Consider the following 7,028-nt stretch of genomic DNA (forward strand, 5'->3'; position numbering starts at 1 on the left):
GCTCCGACACTGCACAGGGACCGCCAGAGGACCCAGCCGACTGCATATTACGGAGAATTCCTCCCTGGTCCACGCCAAACGACCGACTGCCCTCAGAATGGCGACATCTAAGATAGCCGTCAGTGGAAATAACGTCAACTACTCACACAACCTGACAAACACTTGTACGAAGAACTGGACGATACCCAACAGTAACTAAGAACGCACGAAGACAAATTTGGAGTCGATGCCCACACACACAGCCGGCTGATGAACGATCGGCGAGCCAAAGCGCGTCGTACGGTACGACGACCCACGAACACCGTGGCCAAGCTCAAGTGATGCCAGGTGTCAATGGTCGGGAGAGCCATGTCGAAGCAGACCTCACTGCTGCCCCAACCTGACTGCACCAGAGCCGCATTGCAACTCCCGGACTGGCAGGTCCGGACTGCGCTCCAGGCACGGTTGGTTGGTTGGTAGGTTGGTTTGGGGAATTAAAGGGACCAGACAGCTATGGTCATCGGTCCCTTTTTCCAAAAAAAACTAAAACCACCCAAAGAATGGAAAAACGAACAACAGGAAAGACAGCTGACGACACAGGACAAGAGATACTCAGACAAAGAACAGACAAAACAAAGTAAAACAGCACGGAGTGTGGCGGTGGTTAACCGACCATAGGGATAAAAAAAGAAAAGCCAACCACCGAGAACACATTAAAACTCAGTTTAAAATCGTAGGCCAAAGGCCAGAATCAACACAATACAATAAAATGAAACAGAAACACTCAGATTAAACGATAAAAAACCCCTGTCCGAGTAAAACCGTAAAACTAAGTCAGCTATAGCAGAGTCATATGTTAAAAGCGCAGGGAGCATGTCAGGCAGTGCAGACGACTGCCTGAGCACAGCTCCTCCGGGAGGCCAATGTCCAGAGATGGTGTACTGGTGGCCTCTTTCGCCAGGCGGTCAACATTCTCATTGCCGGGTATCCCAACATGGCCTGGGGTCCACACGAAAACCACAGAGCGGCCGCAACGCGCAGGAGTATGCAGGGACTCCTGGATAGCCACCACCAGACGAGAACGAGGGAAACACTGGTCGAGAGCTCGTAAACTGCTCAGGGAGTCGCTACGAAGGACTCACCTGAGCAGGAGCGGGTATACTCTAGGGCACGAAAGACGGCGACCAGCACAGCAGAGTAAACGCTGCAGCCATCTGGCAAGGAGCGTTGTTCGGAATGGTCCCCTAGAGTTAGCGCATAACCGACACGATCAGCAACCATCGAACCGTCGATGTAGACAGCGCCAGAGCCCTGATACGTGGCCAGGATGGAATAAAAGCGGCGTCGGAAGGCCTCCGGGGGGACAGAGTCCTTCGGGTCCTGTGCCAAGTCGAGCCGAAGGCAAGGGCGAGGAACACTCCATGGGGGTGTACGCAATGTGGCCCGGAAAGGAGGTGGAACAGTGAGAACCCTAAGCCCGGAAAGAAGCTCTTTGACTCGGACCGCGATCGTACAACCTGACCGATGCCGACGTTCTGGCAGACGGACGACCGATTGCGGGAACAGGAGACCATAGTTGGGATGCCCAGGCAAATTAAAAACGTGGGCAGCATAAGCAGCCAGTAATTGTTGGCGTCGTAACCCCACGTAACCCCGACAGGCAGGAATATCACGGGCCTATTCTTACCCCGAACCCGCAGGGGGGCCGATTGCGGAAACAGGAGACGATAGTTAGGATGCCCAGGCAAGCTAAAAACATAGGCAGCATAAGCGGCCAGCAAACTTTGGCGTCGTAATCGCAGTGGAGGGACACCTGCCTCTACAAGTATGCTGTCCACAGGGCTGGTCTGGAAGGCACCAGTGGCAAGGCGTATCCCGCTGTGGAGGATTGGGTCCAGCAGCCGCAACGCAGATGGGGATGCACAGCCATAAGCCAGACATAGTCCAGATGGGACTGGATTAACGCCTGGTAAAGCCGTAGGAGAGTAGATCGGTTGGCGCCCCACCTGGTGTGGCTCAGGCATCGCAGAGCATTTAGATGCCGCCAACACGCCTGTTTAAGCTGCCGAATATGAGGCAGCCAAGTCAACCGGGCATCAAAAACCACCACCAAAAACCTATGTGACTCTACCACTGTAAGAAGCTCGCCGTCAAGATAAGGCCGCGGCTCCGGGTAAACAGTGCGTCGCCGGCAGAAATGCATAACGCAGGTCTTGGCTGCCGAAAACTGAAAACCACGCGCTACAGCCCAAGAAAGCAGTCTTGCGGATTGCGCCCTGTAGCTGTCGTCCGGCAGCTGCAACGCCAATAGAGCTGTAGTAAAGGCAGAAGTCATCAGCATACAGGAAAGCGGAGACAGAATTTCCCAGTGCTGCAGCGAGCCCGTTAATGGCTATTAAAAACAGGCAGACACTTAGAACAGAACCCTGTGGCACACCGTTCTCCTGGACTTGGGAGGAACTATATGACGCCGCGACGTGCACACGGAAGGCACGATACGACAGAAAATTTCGGATATAGGTCGGCAGAGGGCCCCGAAGACCCCATTCATGAAGCGTAGAAAGAATGTGTTGACGCCATGTCGTATCATACGCCTTCCGCATGTCGAAAAAGACAGCGACAAGATGCTGACGGCGAGCAAAGGCTGTACGGATGGCCGACTCCAGGCTCACCAGATTGTCAGCGGCTGAGCGGCCTTTACGGAACCCACCCTGAGACCGAGCCAGAAGGCCCCGAGACTCCAGTACCCAATTCAAGCGCCAGCTCACCATCCGTTCAAGCAACTTGCAAAGAACGGTGGTGAGGCTAATGGGACGGTAGCTGTCCACCTCCAAAGGGTTCTTCCCTGGTTTCAGAATGGGGACAACAAGACTTTCCCGCCATTGCGACGGAAACTCACCCTCGACCCAAATACGGTTGTAAAGGTCGAGGAGGCGTCGCTGGCAGTCCACTGAAAGGTGTTTCAGCATCTGAGAGTGGATGCTCTCTGGCCCAGGAGCGGTATCAGGACAAGCGGCGAGGGCACTGCGAAATTCCCACTCACTGAATGGAACATTGTACAATTCAGGATGGTGGGTGCGAAAAGAAAGACTCCGACGTTCTATCCGCTCTTTAATGGAGAGGAAGCCCAAGGGGTAGTTGGCAGAAGCCGAATTCAGAGCAAAGTGCTCTGCCAAGCGGTTTGCAATGACGTCGGAGTCAGTACAAACCGCTCCATTCAGTGAGACCACAGGGGTCCGATAGCCATAGTGGCGTCGAATCATGGCCCAGACCTGCGATGGAGTGACATGGAGGCCAATGGTGGACACATACCGCTCCCAGCACTCCTGCTTGCGTTGGCGGATAATGCGGCGGGCTCACGCACGCAGCCGTTTGAAGGCGATAAGGTGTTCGAGGGAGGGATGTAGCTTGTGACGCTGGAGCGCTCTCCAGCGAGCTTTAATCGCTTCAGCGATCTCAGGCTACCACCAAGGCAGAAGTCCGCCGCCTAGGGGAACCAGAAGAACGGGGAATGGCAGATTCGGCGGTAGTAACGATGCCGGTGGTGACCGATTGAAACACTGCATCAGTGTCATCGTTATAGAGAGGCTCAATAGCGGCAGTGGAGGAGAACAAGTCCCAGTCAGCCTGATTCATAGCCCATGTGCTAGGGCGCCCAGAAGACTGACGCTGTGGCAGTGACAGAAAGATCGGAAAGTGGTCACTACCACACAGGTCGTCATGCACTCTCCATTGGACAGACGGTAAGAGGCTAGAGCTACAGATTGAAAGGTCAATGGCGGAGTATGTGCCATGCGCCACACTGAAGTGTGTGAAGGCACCATCATTTAAGATCGAGAGATCGAGCTGCTCCAATAAATGCTCAACGATGGCGCCTCGACCTGTTGCCACTGGCCCACCCAACAGATGGTTATGGGCGTTAAAGTCGCCCAGTAACAGGAAAGGTGGCGGCAATTGGGCTATCAGAGCAGCCAGGACATGCTGTGTGACATCACCATCCGGTGGAAGGTAAAGACTGCAGACGGTAACAGCCTGTGGCGTCCACACCCGAACAGCGACAGCCTCTAAAGGTGTTTGGAGCGGCACAGACTCGCTGTGAAGAGAGTTCAGGATATATGTGCAGACGCCATCAGACACCCTTTCATAAGCAGCCCGGTTCTTATAATAACCCCGGTAGCCACGGAGGGTGGGGATCGCATTGCCGGAAACCAAGTGTCCTGCCGAGCAATGCAGAGGAAAGGGTGAAGGCTGATAAATTGGCGGAGCTCAGCTAGATGGTGAAAGAAACCGCTGCAGTTCCACTGGAGGATGGTGTTGTCCATGGCTGAGAAAGGCGTGACGGTACTGAGATGGAAGAATACGCCACTGGGTCACCTGCTGCCTCCAATTGAGCATCTGTATAGTGTTTTCTATGGAGTCTGAAGGACCGGCGAGATTGATGTCCTCAGCGGACGCCAAAATCTCCACCTCATCCTCAGACGCAGAGCTTGTAGGAAGCGGTGGGACGGGTGCCACCGCAATGTCGTTAGCCTTGGGGACTTTCTTCTTCTTCTGTTTCTCTCGCTGTGCCTTTGGTGGTTCAGGCTTCATGTGGTTCAGTGGGTCAGTCTCAGTGACGGACGACGACCGTGAGGCCCGACGACCAGGGACCGTAGGTTGTTTTAGCCACTTCTCCAGCTGGGAAGGGGGAGCTGATGTCCCCAATGGTAGGGAAGGTGTTGCTCCTGAAGAAGATGGAGCAGGAGCAACATGGTGTGAAGTGCACCCCACAACCAAGGGGGCTGTTGGATTCTGACCAATCAGAGAACCAATAATACGGGGCGACACAGGAGATGGAAGAACCGTCGTTGCAGCAGTGGCGCACGTTGACGTCACTGGCACAGGATGGAGCCTCTCATATTTCCGCCTAGCCTCTGAGTAGGTCAGGCGGCCCAGGGTTTTATATTCCATTATCTTCCGTTCTTTCTGGACGATCCTACAGTCCAGCGAGCAGGGGGAATGGTGTTCTCCGCAGTTAACACAGATGGGAGGCGGAGCACATGGAGTATTGGGATGCGAAGGACGTCCACAATCTCGACATGTGATGCCGGAAGTGCAGCAGGATGACATGTGCCCAAACTTCTAGCATTTAAAACACCGCATCGGAGGAGGGATATATGGCTAAACATCACAGCAGTAAACCATCACCTTGACCTTTTCGGGTAAAACATCACCTTCGAAGGCCAAGATGAAGGCACTGGTGGCTACCTGATTATCCCACGGACCCCGATGGACGCGCCGGACAAAGTGAACACCCCGTCGTTCTAGATTGGCGCGTAGTTCATCGTCGGACTGCAGTAGAAGATCCCTGTGGAATATAATACCCTGGACCATGTTTAGACTTTTTATGGGGAGTGATGGTGACTAAAACATCCCCCAACTTCTCACAAGTGAGCAATTTCCGTGACTGCTCAGAGGACGCTGTTTTGATGAGAACCGACCCAGAGCGCATTTTGGACAAGCCCTCCACCACCCCGAACTTGTCATCTAAATGCTCCACAAAAAACTGGGGCTTGGTCGACATAAATGATTCCCCATCAACTCGCGTACACACGAGGTACCGGGGTGAATAATCTCCACTGCCTTCTTTAGCCATACGTTCTCCCATGGAGTGGCCAGGGAGGGAAACGATCTCTAATCAAATTTCTTCCCATTGAGGTTAGACCTCGATCGCTTAGAGACTGCTGGTGGAGGCCCACCAGCGAGAGATGATGTACTATGCTTCATTGCGGGTCATCTGCCCTGATGCCACCCACTCCGACCAGGGGCTCTCCCCACGGGCGCCACCCAGCCGCAGCAAAGACCACCTGGCAGTGCGATTCCTGTGTAGTCAGGGGGCTACCACCAAGAGGGTACATGACAACCCCACCACAACGGACTGGCTACCGTCCTGGATGTCGGGTATCAAAATATCCATGTTCATCACGAGGGCAAAGATGGAAGTGCACTATGGCAGGAATGTATGCTACCTGGAACACACTGCAGCAGATGTGGCTGGAAGATCGATGGAAGTCCAACTCCATGACAATATAGGGTGGGCCAGATCTTAGGGCAAGATGGACATAAAATACACCACGTAAGGCGTCCTTCCCCAAATGGTACGCACTAACAGAAAATTTTGAAAGATAGTGGTCAAACCCCTTAGGGGACCATCACATTAAGGCCGAAACGTTTGAGACTCCTTTTAGTCGCCTCTTAAGGCAGGCAGGAATTCTTACACACGAACCCGCAGGGGGGGGGGGGGGGGGGGTTCCAGGCACGTTCCAACTGACTGGCAGACCCGAACTCGCGACCCCAACTGACTTACGACAGACAACGACCGAGAAGTAATAGCAGTCGAGCAAAGACACTATGAGAGGGGATATATCGATACGCGCTGCTAGCGCCGCTCACGGTCAGGCAAGGCAGCAACTTAGTGACACCAGTTATTTAAATTAACGTAGTGAGGTAGAAGTACGTTTAAAACAGGGTGTAAAATACGTGATGACGGGAACATGAGCCGCGCACGGCTCAGTTGACGCTCTAGCTCATCGTAAAGACGTTCGAGTGGTTTTAGGCCGGACTTTGGACAGGCTGTTCATTTCAGGAATGCCTGACAGATGGTGCTTTATGACCGTGTGCACTGCCGTGCTGATGATAACAAGGCACGCCTCCAGACCCACCACTCACAGGACTCAATGCTGTAAAAATTGTGTATATTCTCCCGCATTCAGCATTTTGCTACTCGCAGTAAGGGAGTGCACCCTAACCACGAGAAACACAGCCGTATCGTTAACCCCACACTACACTACTGGCGCTACACGTGATGACAGATAACGTTCTCCAGGTACTCAACAATTCAAGTCTTCCACCAGGTGTGACGTGACTGACGTGAGACTACTCGTCTCCAGCCTTCAGCTGCCCAGTGCCGTCACCGTCACCCTTTATACCGCCAGCCTCCAGTGTCGCTGCAGAAGTGTGCGGTGTATGGGGAGCTGCTCGACAAACAGTCATTTCTGGTAGTTGGACTG

The sequence above is a fragment of the Schistocerca gregaria genome, chromosome 5 (assembly GCF_023897955.1).
Source record: "Schistocerca gregaria isolate iqSchGreg1 chromosome 5, iqSchGreg1.2, whole genome shotgun sequence".
NCBI classification, from domain to species: domain Eukaryota; kingdom Metazoa; phylum Arthropoda; class Insecta; order Orthoptera; family Acrididae; genus Schistocerca; species Schistocerca gregaria.